Source organism: Haemaphysalis longicornis, unplaced genomic scaffold (assembly GCF_048455015.1).
Source record: "Haemaphysalis longicornis isolate Haplotype H1 unplaced genomic scaffold, Haemaphysalis longicornis Haplotype H1 scaffold_5, whole genome shotgun sequence".
NCBI lineage: Eukaryota > Metazoa > Arthropoda > Arachnida > Ixodida > Ixodidae > Haemaphysalis > Haemaphysalis longicornis.
This window is the reverse complement of record NW_027526385.1, coordinates 217159290-217175978: the sequence shown is the minus strand read 5'-3', so window position 1 is coordinate 217175978 and position 16689 is coordinate 217159290.

The following is a 16689-nucleotide window of genomic DNA, read 5'->3' as shown; positions in this document are numbered from 1 at the left end:
GCAGTACTGTGAAGAAGCGGAGAGTAATTTTTTCGTTAATGAGACTTAATTAATTAATTGTAATTAATTATCTAACTCGAGAAATACTGTCCTAATCACTAAAGTGTCAATGAGGCACTTGTAGGTAACAACGAGAGGCATCTAACTGCGCTATTTTCAGCGACGAACTAATTGCGTACTCATTTATTCTGACTGATAAAGGAAACCCGCGAAATATAAAAAATACCACGTGACGACGCTTACGCGCGCATTGTAAAGCAGCGTCCCCAAACAAAGCTGATTGAAAGCAACTGCTTCGCGTGTTACCCGCCTGAAGAGACAGCGCATCACCTTGATAATAGCATGCATGGAAGGAGCAGCGCAGCAAGATTGGCGGGACGCGTGTGCAGATAAGGAACAAACTCGGTCGCGATTTCTTCTTTCTTTCTTTTGTCTATTTCATTCTGGGTAACTCAGAGGCAGCCTGTTTGAGGGCGTTGCTTTACGGTGCGCGCGGAGGCGCCGTCACGTGATATATATATATATATCAGAATAGGAAATGAGGGGCTCGTAGAAATAACAGAGAAATAAGGGTAAGCAGTCAGGAACACCTCGAAAAGCAAAAGGGAAGGGTTGGTAGGTCATTCAAACAGATAAAGAATTTCGAAAAAAAAGACAGCGGAGAAAAAATGCCCGCCAGCTGGGATCCGAACCCACGACCTCCAGAATACCAGTCTGTTCGCACCAGATTGGTATTCTGGAGGTCGTGGGTTCGGATCCCACCTGGCGGGCATTTTTTCTCCGCTTTTTTTTTTTCTTTTTTTCCAAATTCTTTATCTGTTTCAATGACCTACCAACCCTTCCCCTTTGCTTTCCGAGGTTTTCTTGACTGCCAACCTTTATTTCTGTGTTTTATATATATATATATATATGTGTGTGTGTGTGTGTGTGTGAGTGAATATAGGTGAAGTGCCACATGGCCTGCAGGTGGCCGAAGGAAGCCTATCGGGAAGCCTATCGGGCCTTGATAAAAGCGTCAGTCTGGGTGAAATGGTCCGGAAATTTTGCGTAGAAACCGATTTACGTCTCGTAAAGAACCACAGGCGGACAGGCAAAGAAGGATTTATTACCTCACCACCGCCGGAATGGCACGCCGACCGTCCACCGTCCCCGTTTTTCAGATGCCGGCCCAACGCGGCTCCCCTCAGGGGCGGAGGATGTGTAAAAAAAAACCTATGGTATGATTATTCGCTTCGCCCTCCCTCAAAGCAACTCATATCCATAAGGTTTGATTTATTCCTTCTGCAAACATTAGAAATTTATGTATAAAGAATGAATGTCTTTGTTCCCGCTCGTATGTTGTGCGGAAGTTGGACTGAATTAAGACGGCCTGTATGTTTTTTAACGAGTGACCCGTAATTCTGAGATGTTTGGACAGCGGAAAATCAGCGAGGCCCTTCACGTGTGACATGTGATTGTCAAACATTTTGCGGAAAGATGTTTGAGCTACACTTGAGAGAGTAGTTAGACATAAAGACAATAGCCACATTGCGCACAGTGGGCCTCGGAAAACTCTAGAAAAAGAGCAAACATGGAAAACAAAATGGGGAAGGAGTGGGAGGGGGCAGCAAGGAGCAGCATTGGGGTGGACATCGACACGCGTACAGCCCATCGCAGAGCCGCAATTGCCCCTCAACTCCGCCCCACACCTCGGGAGGAGACGGGCATAGTACGCCTCTGGGGAGAGGGGTGGAGAACCACTGCGCCGAGACCCAGCTTCGCGTTTAACACAGCCGACAGCCAACCGGGCCGCCCCCAACCCACCATTGCCCTAAGAGCAGGCCGAAAAAAGGAGGGAACATAAGTATGACACACACAAAAAAAACTGCACACATGTTGTCAGACACATTCCGAAGGCATGGCCCGCCCCAGCCACTGTTCTCACTCAATGCGAGGTTCTGAAGTTGTTAGCCGACGACGACACTCAGTACTGCTAACAAAGAAAGAAAGAAAGTTGCTTGATTTCAATGGGAATCTGAGGTATCAATTAAGATGGGGAGTTATTCGAGTTAGTTCCTTTAGGCACGAAAGCCTTCCTGGGGTCTCGTTTAATCTATGTGTGAGGGATTAGAATTTGTAGATGAAAAAGGATTCCTTGTTTTCCCGATCAAGGTTATTTCGGAAGCCTGATTGGAGCAGCACGACCTTGATGTGTTCAAAGCTGTCGTTGCGAAGTCGGACGTGCAGTGAAAGAGGTAGATTTCGTTTCGAAGCCACGTCTGCCCTGTGATTCTTTAACCGCAATCGGGATGCTGTTCCTGTTTGACCAATGTATTCCATGCTGCAGGTGTCGCACCAAAGTCTGTACACCACGTTTCTCTAGTCACAATTTAGGTTTTCTTTTATATTATGCACAAATTCGGAACAGCTTGACTGTACCTTGTTGGTTGGCACAATGTGAGGACAAACCTTGCAGCGTGGTTTTCCACGAATGTGTCTGAGAACATGTGTGCAGTTTTTTTTTGTTTTTTGTTTAGTGTGTGTGTGTGTGTGTGTCTGTCATACTTATGGTCCCCCCTTTTTTCGGCCTGCTCAGAGGGTAAGGGGGGTTTGGTGGCGGCCCGGTGGGCAGTCGCTGTGTTAACACGAAGCCGGGTCTCGGCGCGGTGGTCTCGGCCCCCCTGTCCCCGATCCTAGCACCCCTCTCTCCTGGGGCATACTATGCCCTTCTCCTCCCGGGGCGCGGGGCGGAGTTGAGGTGCCGTTGCGGCGCTGCGGCGGGCTTTTCGCGTCTCGATGTCCAGCCCGGTGCTCCCCCTTTCCGCCCCTCCTTCTCCTTCCCCATTTTGTTTTCCATGTGTGCTGTTTCTCTAGAGTTTTCCGAGGACCACTGTGCGCAATGTGGCTATTATCTTCAGGTCTAACTACTCTCTCAAGCGTAGCTCAAACATCTTTCAGCAAAAGGTTTAACAATCACAAGTCACAAGTGAAGGGCCTCCCCGACCTTCCGCTGTCCAGGCATCTCCGACTCCCGGGTCACTCGTTTGAAAAAATACAGGCAGTCTTAATTCAGTCAAGCTTCCTCCCCACATACGAGCGGGAACAAATACATTCATTCTTTATACATCAATTTGGGATGTTTGCCAAAAGAATAAATGAGACCACATGGAGATCAGTATCTTTGAGTGATGTCGAAACGAATAATCATGCCATAGGTTTTTTTACACATCCTCCGCACCTGAGGGGATCCGCGTTGTGCCGGCATCTGTAGAAGGGGGACGGTCGGGGCGGAGGGGGGGAGGGTCGCGACGGGACTGTCGGCGTGCCGCTCCGGTGGCGGCAAGGTAATAAATCCTTCTCCACCTGTGGTTCTTTACAAGACGTATATCGGTTTCTACGCCAAATTTCCTGACCGTTTAACTCAGAGTGACCCTTTTTTCAAGGCTGCCCACGAATGTTTCGTTTCCGATTGGCTTCCTTCGTCCACCTGCGGGCCATGTGGCACTTGTCTCTGTCTAACGACTGTCTCAAACCGACATTACAAATGCTTTTTTTCGTTCTTTTTTACCAATCATCACCGGTAAGGCAGAGGTTAGCATCCTTCTCTGCCATCCAGAGCCTTTTCGTTCAGGCTTTCGAGCTTCGACTTTCCAAATGTTATGTATCTTTTTCTCCCTCAACAAAGTACACCATTTTTTTTTCTGTAGACGCACATTTGTTGAACCACATACCTCTGTTTTCTGTCTATCAATGCCGCAACTGTGCCTCCTTCCTATTTACAACCCTCCTCACTCCCTTCCTCTTTTTCCAACCTTCTGAAGTATAGTCACGACATGTTTTTGTTACTCTCCCGCTCTTTTACTCTCCCCGAGAGTCTTCAATGGCGAGGGTAAGGAGAAAAGGAAGCCCTCGGATCCAAAGTGGGTACAAGCGTTTTTCTGTCTATTCTAAGACAACCCCCGAAGAAGAAAGGTCCTGCTTTCGAAACTGATTGGTATAAATATGCTAAGAAACTGGACAAACGCTATCGTCTCCCTCACTATGCGTTACGCTGAACAAGCCCATTGCAGAAGGAAGCCCACCTATATATATATATATATATATATATATATATATATATATATATATATATATATATATATATATATATATATACAAATATATATATATACATATATATATATATATATACATATATATATATATATATACATATATATATATATATACATATATATATATATATATACATATATATATGTGCGTGTATATAGCAATGAATAGGTTCCAGGATTTGGTTTCAAAAATACACGAGAGGGTAGACACAAGTACACACGTATAAAACCAATGATGTAACTAATGTTTCGACCGGGGTACATTCTTCGTCAGACTAAACTTCGGTAATTGAGCACGCTGTATATATGGGCAACAAATGATAAAGGCTGATGAATACGCTTGCCACTTTGCAGATACAAATCAACAATTATAAAATAAGAAGAGCACACGTTGTGTTTCTACAGGTGTGAATAAACATGAAGTTTTCGAATACAGAAGTTGTACAGAATATCTCATCGAATCAAGAAAGATCAACACCTGCCTTTTTGAAACAAAATGATAACGTTCGGGGAATCAGTTTAGCACTTTATACGCAAACACATCAGGAGCGGTATATAGAGATAAAAGGAAGAAAAGATGTCATCGTTTCTGGAAACATTTCATATCGGGTGCGTTAGTGCAATCAAAAAATAAATGGGGAAATTCACATTAACATTGGTGGCTCTGCTTCTACGGTTCCAATAGGGATAATGCAAAGACCCCGGTATATCAGGGCAAGAGGCACGTTAACTTTCCTACACTTTCTTCGATACCGCGTTTAACTGTGTTAAACCTATGAATAAAAAAAGACTCACCGACTTCCCGATCATAATGCGAACGGAAACCTGATTCCTGTATCTGGCAAGCCACATCCGTCGCATCTGCTTTAAAGCACGATTGGATCCGTCTACCTCAGTTTGGTGTTCTCCAGCGGGTGAGACGTCCTTCCTGCTAATCCCGGGATCGTTTCCCACATTAGCGCAGGCCTGATCTATTGTGCCCCCGGCCAGGCGTGCGCCCAGAGGCCCGTCATCCCCGAACCTGCTACCTGCGAGTCAAAGGCCTCTGGTCAAACCATCGTCAAGTAAAAGGCCTTCAAATCACTAGCGCCCAGTCACCAAAACTTTCTCAAAGGAGCACCCCATGACCTCCAACCGCGAGCCACTACCTTGCCAGCATTCAGCAAAGCCCATACAAGAGGGGCAATCGACTTCATCGGCAAGGCAGCTGTCAAGCCCTACTAAGCCTGCTTTGCGCTACATTTTTTGTAATGATGGCGCCAAAGACGCGGCATCGAATCCACTAGCCGCGCCACATCCTGGTAACACTTTGTATTTATTCGTATCTAGCCATTTTTGACGAATACGGGAGGTTGTTGAGAAGCGATCTCGTTACGAAATGCATACGTCAACTCTCAAGACGTACATCGACAATGGTGTAGTTCCGAAAGGTTTAAGAATATGCGTGAATCCCGCTACTTCCTAAATGTCCGCTAACAACGCTTCCAGGTGGGAGCAGATATCAAAAGATGCTTCTCTCGGGCTAGCAGCTGTTCTTGTTATTCACTATCAATCAACCAATAAAGACTTGCTTAATAAAGAGAACCAATTACGGCGCGCATCTGAGCTAACGCCATTCGAATGCGACGTGTTGTAAACATACACGCCGAACAAATTGCACGAAATCAATGAAACTAAGGCAAGAAAGTATCCCGCGATGGTATAATTTATTTAAATATTGCGAACTCCCCCACACCTCTCCACTTTGGTCGTAAACCTGATTTCAGCGCAAAATCTGATTGCCTATCAAGTGGAAACATTGTCAACTTATCGAGTGTAAATTTATCCGACGCAGAAATTAGTGTCTTGTCGCGCGGGTTAAGCTTTTTCCCGGCCACTGGCGGTTATAACACGTTCCACTTACTTAAAGATTTAAATAACTTCGCACGTAGCATGCGCCCGAGAAAACTTTTACACGACCGCCCCGCTCCAAATCATGAACCTTCGTTACTCCCTTTCTGCAAACATTGGACCCCACCCACCCAACGGGGTATGTTCGTTGATATTTACATTAAAGCAGTGCAGCAGCATGTTATCGAAAGCTATCACTGCCGAAGATTTTTCCGCTGAAATCTTTCTAGTAATGAAACCGCAGCTATGGATAAACTGAGAGAACGTTGTGATATTATTGTAAAGCCTGCCGATAAAAGAGGCGCCATTCTTATAACGAATACCAGTAACTATGTCAATGAAGCACCCAGGCAACTTGCTGATAATTCTTTGTACAGGCGCCTTGATTACGATCCAAAGCCGGAATTCAAAGCCACAATCGAAAACACTCTTAGTCTCTTAAAGACAGGGAAAATAACTTCGAATCTTGCTAAATCACTCCTCTCCTCAGCCCTGTTGCTGGTCGTTTTTATCGGTTACCAAAAAATCCATAAAAGACAACCCGGGGCATCCCCTTATTTTTGTATTAGGCACTGTGAAAAAGAATTTTTCGCGCTTTGTTGATAACCTCATTAACAAAATTCCCCCAACTCTGGCGTCTTTCATTAAAGACACGAATCACTCCCTGACTGATAAAGGCTATCTCAACATTCGTCATGGTTTGCTTCTTGTAACTATTGATGTGGCATCGCTTTACACTAACCTCCCGCACACAGACGCTATAAAACGCTGTTCTTCAAAAATATAAACGCTCAGATGATGACCATGCTCAATATAACCATGCTCAATATAATACTTGAACTAAAAGATTTGAAATGTGAATGAGCACTACCTTGAAGTAAAAGTAGCTTTTGTGGGGACTAGAATAGGGCCTAGTTGTGTTAATATCTTTATGAGTGTCCTAGAAGACGAATTTTTTTCTGACCTGTAGTAGTACGGTAGTCGAATTTCTTTGACAGCTCCCTTCAGTCCTTTTTCTACCAGCGTTTTATCGATGATATCTTAATTTGGCAACATGGGGAATCTGAGCTTTATTTCTTTATCGCAGATTTTATTAACGCCCACCCATTTATTACCTTCTCGCACAATATCTCAGAATCTACGATTGACTTTCTCGACATAATCGTGCCCCTAGTTAAAGGAAAATTATCGACTAAACACTATAGCAACCTCACTGACAGGCATCAGTATCTGCACTTTGAAAGCTGCCATGTTAAACACAATAAAACTAGTATACCATACCGCCAAGCGGTTCATTTCAAAAGGATATGCTCTGAGCAATCAGATTTTGTCGATAACTGCGGCAAAATACGGAAATCTCTAATCGAGAATAACTATCCCCAAGAAATAATTGCCGATGCTCTAGATCCCGGAGATTTCCTAGACCGCAAAACGCTTCTCGAACCAGAGAATAACATAACGGCTGATTCACAACCTAATATCGCACTCACCCACTCTGCGTCTGCGCCGAAAGTCATAGCTACTTTAAAGAAGCAATGTAATAATCTATAGCAAATCCAGCGACCTCAAAGGATTTTTAAAGAGCGACCACGTGTAGTCTATTGCCGTTCAGAAACCTAAGGGATATGCTAATCTCTTTCACGATTGCATCGCCATCTTCGAGCAGACCAAGTCAAGGGAGTTATCCACGGCGTCTCCAGCTATACAAGCCAAGTGCTCATGACATGCTTTCACGCAGGACACCGAAAAATACTTCACGCCCGCATGATGGGACAAAGCAACAGCGCAGTGATTCACCTTCGAAGGTGTGTACCCCCCACGCCACATAACAGTCCATGTTTACCGGCTGCGCAGTACACTATGCCTCAACTGCTTGGAAATAGGCCACAAGACCGAAGTGTGTACTCGGAAGCACACGCACCGCTACAGCAATGTATGCAGCACCCCCCTGGCTATCGACCCTGAGGAGGAAGAACCGCACAACTGTGTACCCCACTGCACCAACTGTGACGGGGATCATGCCCCCACCGACCCCAAATTCCCGTCGCGACTTCAAGCGGATGAAGACCTCGCTGAGAGCATGCAGGCTCGTCAACAACGAGCCGCCCGTCTTCGCCAACGGCCAAACAAATACCTACCGCCACCTCAATTAAACGATGCCAACTACCCACATTTGCAAAACCACTTGAGCGCACTCCGGAAATCCACCAGCCAAGATCGCTCCCAATCGGCACGTCGATCTTCAAGCAGAGGTCGCAGCAAGGAACGCTCCGCACCGCTGCAACAGCGCCAGAAGACTCCCAACAAGGAACGAGAGGAATGTGTGACTCGGCACACTCCAGCCAAGAGGTGCCTCCTCGCCTCAAAGACCAGCAGCGACAGCTCAACCAAGGTAAGTGACCCACGCCTCCCAACCCATCACACACGCCAATCCCACACGCCATCATACCGGGAAATTATTACGCAAACCGAAATGAATCCAATGACTACAGCAACAACATAACCACCTGCGGGAACGGCTGTCCCAGCAACCAATCTCGCACCACCCACCTCTCGGCACATGAATCTCGAGGACGTAATACGGCAACAGCAACAAGAAATCGAAAATCTCCGAACTAACTCTCAGGCCTAAATAGACAGTTTACAGTCTACCATCGTTGCCTTAACGGCTCAGATGAACCGCATGGAACAACTACTCACCAGCCTGACCACAAACGCCTGTCTCCAGATGAAATGCCACCAGCAACGAAGATACTTGTCCAAAGCTCAAGCACACCAGTAACCAACAACAGTGCTTATGACCTATAATTCTCAGCAAGCTAGGAACACACTAATTTGGCAATGGAATTGCCGAAGCTTAAAACGCAAAAAGGCTGACTTAAGATGTCACATACAAAATGCCGGACAAGAGCCTGATATCATCCTCATCCAAGAAGCCCACGGATGTCATACCATCCCGGACTACACCACCTTCAGCAGTCCCAGCATCACTCACACCAAAGGTCACATTCAACAGAGCACAACTCCGGTACTCACCCTAACTTTGGTCCACAACAGCATCCCAGCCATTCAGATCGACACCTCTGAATGGAACACCGACACATAGGAAACGGTGGCTACACAATGCCAACCTACGAGTGAGATGGCACACCTGACAGTAAATATTACATAGTGGAAACCAGGCAGGGACATCGGATCGGTCGATTGGGTCAAAAGAGTGGCACACGACCACAAACATAGCCACCTGGTCGATGCTGGAGATTTTATTAGCCGCCGCACAGCGGGGGGCTATGCGGATTCAAGTCGACGAGGCCGCAAACAACAAGAAGTCGCCACACAAGCAAAAGTGACACTACTTAACAATATCCTGCCACCCACCCTTATTGGAAATAGCGGTGAAAGAAATACGATGCCCGACCTTGCATGGACCAATCAACCCAAGTATGCACAGTGGTACAACACCCAAGAGAACCTGGCCAGTGACCATCACATCGTTGCTATTGAGTTAGCGCCCTTACGGCCAAAACAATGCAGCCGACGGACCAAATTCCAAATGGGCACCATCGCCCTTACGGCTTGGGACAAGGTCCGAGCCCTTCTCCAAGAATCGGAGGCACCAGTCAACCAAGAGGAATGGAGCAAACAGATCCACCAAGCCGTACGCAAGCACCCCACAGAGCTGACGACGACACGTAAACAGCCGACCATTGACAATCAACTCCTCACACTATGGGACCGTCGGCTTAGCCTGAGAAAAAAACTGCACAGAAACAAGCACAACAAAAAACTACGCCGACAACTTCAGGAACTCTCCGACGAAATTCAGAAATATTCGCAACAGCTCATCAATGACAAATGGGGGCAAGTGTGCGATAGTATGAATGGTCGCCCCCACACAAGCAAAGTTTGGCGCATCCTTAACAGCTATACTAGGCAATAAGAAAACGAGCCACACCACTCAAAAGCTCAAGCTCCACACAAAAATGACTAACTATCACCTAGCTGAGCTTCTGCTGGATCATTTTTTTCTTCACACCACTATAGTGTCTACTAACAAGTACCCGAAGACGTCACTCCAACAACTATCAACTACGGACATTTATCAGCCATTCACAATTCATGAACTGCAAAACGCCCTACAAAGCATCCGAAGAAATACAGCTCTTGAACCAGACCAAATTACGTATAAACAGCTGCAGAACCCACCGTACAACCATTTAGAAGCCCTCCTAGGTTATATAAACCAGGCCTGGAAAGTGGCCAAATCCCTATGGCGTGGAAAACGGCACATGTAGTTGCTATTCCTAAACACGGTAAATCACCTGATTACAATAGGAATCTGCGCCCCATTTCCCTTACCTCCTGCATAGGCAAACTCATGAAAAAGATGCTTCAGGCCCGCATTGAATTGGCTCTAGAAGAAAACCAGGCTTTTTGTTATACAATGACCAGTTTTCGCCGACATGTCTCGGCCCAAAACACCATACTCCGCATTCATAGAGACATATCGGAAGTGAAGAGCACTGCCCAAACTCGTACCTTAGTCCGGATTGATATAAAGAAAGCTTTCGATACTGTCGCTCACGAGCCAATACTCGAAAAAGCGAAACGCAAGAAATTAGGACCCAGAACTATCCAGTATCTTAGAGATTTCCTCATTAACCGGCCCGTCAAAATCAAAGTAGAAGACCACATCAGTATTGCCCGCAAACTTACAGCAGGAGTGCCCCAAGGAGCCATACTTCCTCTAACTCTGTTTACCCTGGCCATGAGCGATATTCCACTCGTTCTGAATGATATCCCGGGACTAAAACATTCCATCTATGCCGATGATATTACGCTTTGGTGTCACACGGGCTCTGCTGGCACTCAAGAAGAGACGCTGCAGCGAGGAGTAGACGTATTCACTCAATACACAGCCTCTATTGGACTGGTGTGCTCTCCTCAGAAGACAGAATACACGGTTGTCATCAACTCCCGCAAGGCTCACGCAAACGATATCCGGGGACTCATCAGGCTACACCTAAACGGCAAAGAAATTCCGCGAAATCACTCCATACGAATCCTCTGCTTTCACATAGATCAAGACGGCACAGCTTGAAACCATCACTGGCTTGAAACCATCACTACTCAAGCGAACCAGATCCTCCACATGATAAATAGGGTGTCCCGCAGCAAGTATGGTTTAAAGGAACATGAAGGTCGCAAGGTGGTGGAAGCTCTCCTTATCTGACTGATCATGTACGGCCTTCCTTACTACTATCTGACAAATACTTAGCACACAAAACTCGAAGTAATTCTCCGCAACGCAACCCGTATCATAACAGGCACCCCAAGATTCACCCAAAATGACCTAATATATGCCACAGGCGCGCTGAATACACACAGTGAGAAGATTGACACGCACCACCTCGTCCAAACCTAAAGACTACAAACGTCGCCTCAAGGTCATCTCATCCTCCTTGATCTGGGCCATAACATCTCGCAGCTCCAGCGTATTCCACCAGAGCGGCCACCATGGTCATGTCCAGCCAACATAACCTTGAAGCCCATACCCAAAAATATGGGTCCAGACCAGGCACTTCGCTGCGCTGACAGGGCAAACCGCTACAACAGGAAGACATTTTCTCCGGAAACTATGGTCATTTACACCGACGCTCCGTACAACAAAGACACCAAAATCGGAATGACAGCTTTTCATAGCGACGTCCTCTCCGCAGTAGCCAAGTACGCCCCAGCACCGTTGTCGATATTTTTGGAGCTTCAGGCTATTGTAAACGCCATAGAAGCACACTAAGATCAAACAAAACTGGTAACCATTACAGACAGCAAATCAGCGATTCGCAATCTACGGGAAAATCACATGTACCCCCACATGCGCTACACACTCGCCAGCATCACACGTAACTATCCCGAGCGTCATACCACTGCGATATGGGTCCCTGGACACGCAGATGTAAAGGGGAATGAGAAGGCCCATGCCTTAGCCCGAGCTGCTCTCTTTGATCCGGGCACCCCAATACCCTGGCCTCGCTTCTATGACCCAAACGAGCCCCGTCGAGAAATGCATCAGACTCGTAGAAAGTACTTACGGGACGTCAGAGATCAGAGAACCACCCTCCCCTACCATCGAAAATTCGCCCGCCCTGATGCTGTTCTCATTCGACGTGCACAAACGGGCACGCTACCAACAACACAAACAACACTACATAGACGGGCTTCCAGGCACACCAAAATGCTCACACTGCGACCAATACCCCAACAATGAACACACCCTCTGGACATGCCCAAACATACAAAGAACCCTGAGATCTTCCCTGCAACCAATTCCTGCCACAAAGCGCCCTACTTGCGGGGAGGCTTGGGTCACACCACCTAAGTAGCTTGAAGAGCTCTATTGGACCACACTGGTGCACCACGTTAAAAACACGCCAGGTCTATAGTCCCCGCAACCTAACCAAGAAGCCGAGCAGTCCTTTGGACACAGGCTTCAAAATAAAGTTTATCTCTCTCTCTCTCTCCTTCCCAAAAAGCTCGTTGTAAAGTGTGCGCTCATATGAACGCGTCACTAGCAGTAAACAGCATAGCTTCTGACTTTTCCTTAAAAATTACGGGCTATTTTAATTGTGATACGTCGAATGTAGTACACCTCCTGGTGTGCTCAGTCTGCGCCCTCGAGTGTATCGGCGAAGGAGAGACGTCCTTCAGGCTCCATTTTAATAACCACAAGGCGCTTGCACTTTTCTCTCCTGGGCTTCCTTTGTCTAAGCATGTAAATATTCCGGGTCAGTCTTTCGAAAAAATGACGGCCACATTATTCGAATCAGGTTTCCGTTCCCATCATGAAAACGAACTACGTGAGTGTTTCTAATTCATAAATTTAACGCAGTCAAAGGCGGCATCAATGAAAGTGTGCCTCTTTCCCTGATATACCGGTGTCAATGCATTATCCCTATTGAAACCGTTGAAGCAGAGCCACTAATTTTAATGCGGCTATACCGATTTATTTGTTTGATTGCACTGACGCAACCGATATGAAATGTTTCCAGAGACGATGATATCTTTTCTTTTTTATATCTGTCTACGGATCCTGATGCGTTTGCTTATAAAGTGCTAAGCTGATTTCCCCAAACGTTATTATTTTGTTTCGAAAGGGCAGGTGTTGATCCTCCTTGATCCGATCAGATATTCCGTACAAGCTGTGTATTTGAAAACTTTATGTTAATTCACACGTGTAAAAACACCGCGTGTGCTCTTCTTATTTAACTATTGTTCATTTGTATCTGCAAAATGGCGAGACTCTTTGTCAGAATTTATTTTCGTGCCTATATATCCAGCGCCTTGAATAACCGAAGTTTACTCTAATGAAGACCCGACCCCGGTCGAAACGTGAGTACAACCATCGTTTTCGTACGTGTGACTACCCTCTTGTGTATATATATATATGTGTATATATATATATATATATATATATACAGAAAGATAGGTCGGCAGTCTACAACACCAAAGGAGGAATAGGGGTGTGGTTAGGCTCTTTGCTTTTTCTTTTAACTACAGGTAATGGAGTTAACATTTTTTAATATACGGAAGAAAGAAACAAAAAAAAAACACGCGCCCAGAGTGGGGACCGAACCCACGCCTTTCTTTCTTTCTTCCATATATTAAAAATATGTTAACTCCATTAACCGTAGTTAAAAAAAAGAAAGCAAAGAGCCTAACCACACCCCTATGCCTCCTTTGGTGTTGTAGACTGCCGACCTATCTTTCTGTATTTCCCCCAACGAGCCCCTCATTTCCTTGTTATATATATATATATATATATATATATATATATATATATATATATATATATATATATATATATATATATATTTTTTATATAAGTATATATCTATACACGAGATTGTTGGATAACCGCACAGCTACCGGTGGGGCTGTTTCCCCTCTGCTTTCTTGGGTATTTTGGGTGATGGTATCTTGTTTTCTGCGCATTGGGGTGGTAGCCAGAGCGACTAAAACTACTTCGGGTAAGGTTCAACTTGCATTTAACCCTTTGTCGTGACTCGAGTGGCTAAGACTTTTAGAGTGTGGTCGACAAGAGTTGAACCCTCTCAATATACCTATGGCAGTAACACCCCCGGATGAGAGCCCTCGCTGTGGATTTTGCGAATAAGAATGGGAAATCATGGGCTTGTTGAATTAAGATAGAAATAATGGTTGGCAGTCAAGAATGCGTCGCAAAGCAAAGTTGAGTATGCAGCAGATCATTGCAAAACCTGTAGAAATACTACAAAATAGAGAGAGAAAGCCGAGAAAAACGCCGTTTGGGTGGGATCTGAACTCATCCAAAAGCACGGGAAAAACAATACCTTTACATAAATACCCTAGAAAGCGGAGGGGAAACAGCACTGCCGGTAGTGCAGTGGTTACCCCAACAGACGTGTATTCTGGAGGTTGTAGGTTTGGATCACACCCACGGATCTAAGACGACGTATACATGTAGAAAAAAGAATGCGAGAGCTAGATAAAGAAAGAAAAAGGTAGTTTTTCAGTTTTCGTGATGGTATTGTCAATGAAGCAAAATGGTTCCGAAAAAACACTGTTCTTAGATGTAGAATAATGATCATCATTAAGCAAATTAGCGAAGGTAATCACGGATCCACGATGATGGATACACCTAGAGAGAGAGAAAGAGAGAGAGCGATACAGTGAGAATAAGGTGGTTTTGTCAGTGTTCGTGGCGGTATTGTGAATGACGCAAAATGGTCCTTAAAATACAATGTTCCGAAAGGTAGATCAATGATGATGATTCGGCTCATGAGACAAGGTAATCATACTTTTTGTTTTTGCAAACAAAAAGTAATGCGATTTAGTTGACCGTGCGTATGGCGTTTTGTCCTGTTGCTAACTAGTCTCAAAGATTTCCAAAATCATAAAACCCAGTACCTTTTCAACTTAGCGACCTCCTTTTTAGGTGTAATCACCGCGAATATTTTTGAAGAAAAAATATGTTGCTTACGGTGCGTTCCTGAACAGAAGTATGGCAGAAATATATCATTAAATACACAGATACATCAGCATTTTTTAATGTTCACTTATGCAATTTTGGTTCTTGTTTTCTAACTGAAATTACAACCGGAACTTTTTTTTGCGACCATGTTTTATTTACACAGTTTCTTATCTTTAGATATGATCAACTTTGAGCTTCGCAGGCTCATAAGTAACAAAAAAAAACGGCAATTAGAGCTTTGTTGACTCGTCACAAGGGTGGGGGGAAGTTATATTACAACTCTTTCGTACGAGGTCGTAACCCAACAGATCTTCAAGGGCAATGACGCTGTTAAAGTGGCTTTTGTTCTAAGGGTAATAAAACAGAATTAGAAAAATTGACCGATAATTCGTAATCTCGGAACCTGCCATTACCTGCCCTGAATGCCTCTGAACTCCCGCAGAGGCTTCATTTTGTGTCCGAGTCGAAACAGCGCGCGACAAAGATTAAGAGCGTAAAAGCATGGCGTCAGAACAGCACGCCATAAAAGCCCACGCGAACAAAAGCAAAATGCCAAAACAGAACAGCAATATTACAGGACCGCCTTTAAAAGAACTCCCAAATTAGTAAAGCTGACCAATGTCATACCAGTCTTTTAACAAACACATAGCCGAACACGCGGCGAAGGTATGCAGGAAAAACTGTCTTAAGACCTCCGATGGCCTGCAGGGAAAGCTCTAGGCATGGAAGACGTGGTGCCCCCTGAGGCATCTGATCACACCACTGAGTAGAAAAACTGCGACCAATCGCAACGTCACCAAAACATTTAACATGTTCGAGGAGACTGCCGCAGGCTCCTGAAGACCTGAAGGCGAAGAACCCAAATTAAACGAAAGGCCAGTAAGCGATCCCCTAGAGGTACGCACTGCCCGACAGCGAGGAGCTGGAGTGAACATTTACCCCTAAGGAACTGCACAAAGCAATAGACGAATGTAACAAGAGAATTGCACCCGGCAGGGATGCCATACTTTACAAATTACTCGGTAACATGAGCGGTGCAGCAGCCCGCGCCCTGCTAGAGCGCATCAACGAACCCTTGAAGAGCTCCCATTGGCCAAAAATATGGAAGGAAGACGAGGTCCGCTTTCTACCAAAGCCCCGCATTGCCCTCACGATAGACTACATCTGGATCATCTCCCTCAAGGCCTGCGTGGGGAAGATGATGGAGCACATGGTCCTTTGCCGGATGTAGAAGAACCTCGAAGAAACGGGTCAGATGCCCGAGGCGATGTACGGCTTCAGGCAACACTTCAGCACCCAAGACGTGATGAGCTCCCTCCGAGAGCTGTTCGTCACGTAGGCAACGGTGCAGTTGCTTTGCGTTTTACTCGCCCTCGACCACGTGTGGCCTCAAGACATTCGGACAATAAAGGATAGGGGAACAGAAATCGGACCCTCTCGACTTTGGCGATAAGGGCACCCCTCAGGGATCGGCACTGGAGCCCCTGCTTTTAGTCTTGTCCTCCTGCCGCTATCTGATCTACTCAAGCAAATCAATGGTGTGGACTACTCGTTCTACCCCGACGTCAGATGCTTTGGCGGAGAAAGCCTTGCAGCAAGTGGATACGACTATGCACGAGTACGCCAAGTCACGTGGACTAAGCTGCACTCCCCAGAAATCGGAGCTGCTCATGATCTTACCGGGAAAACCTAAGA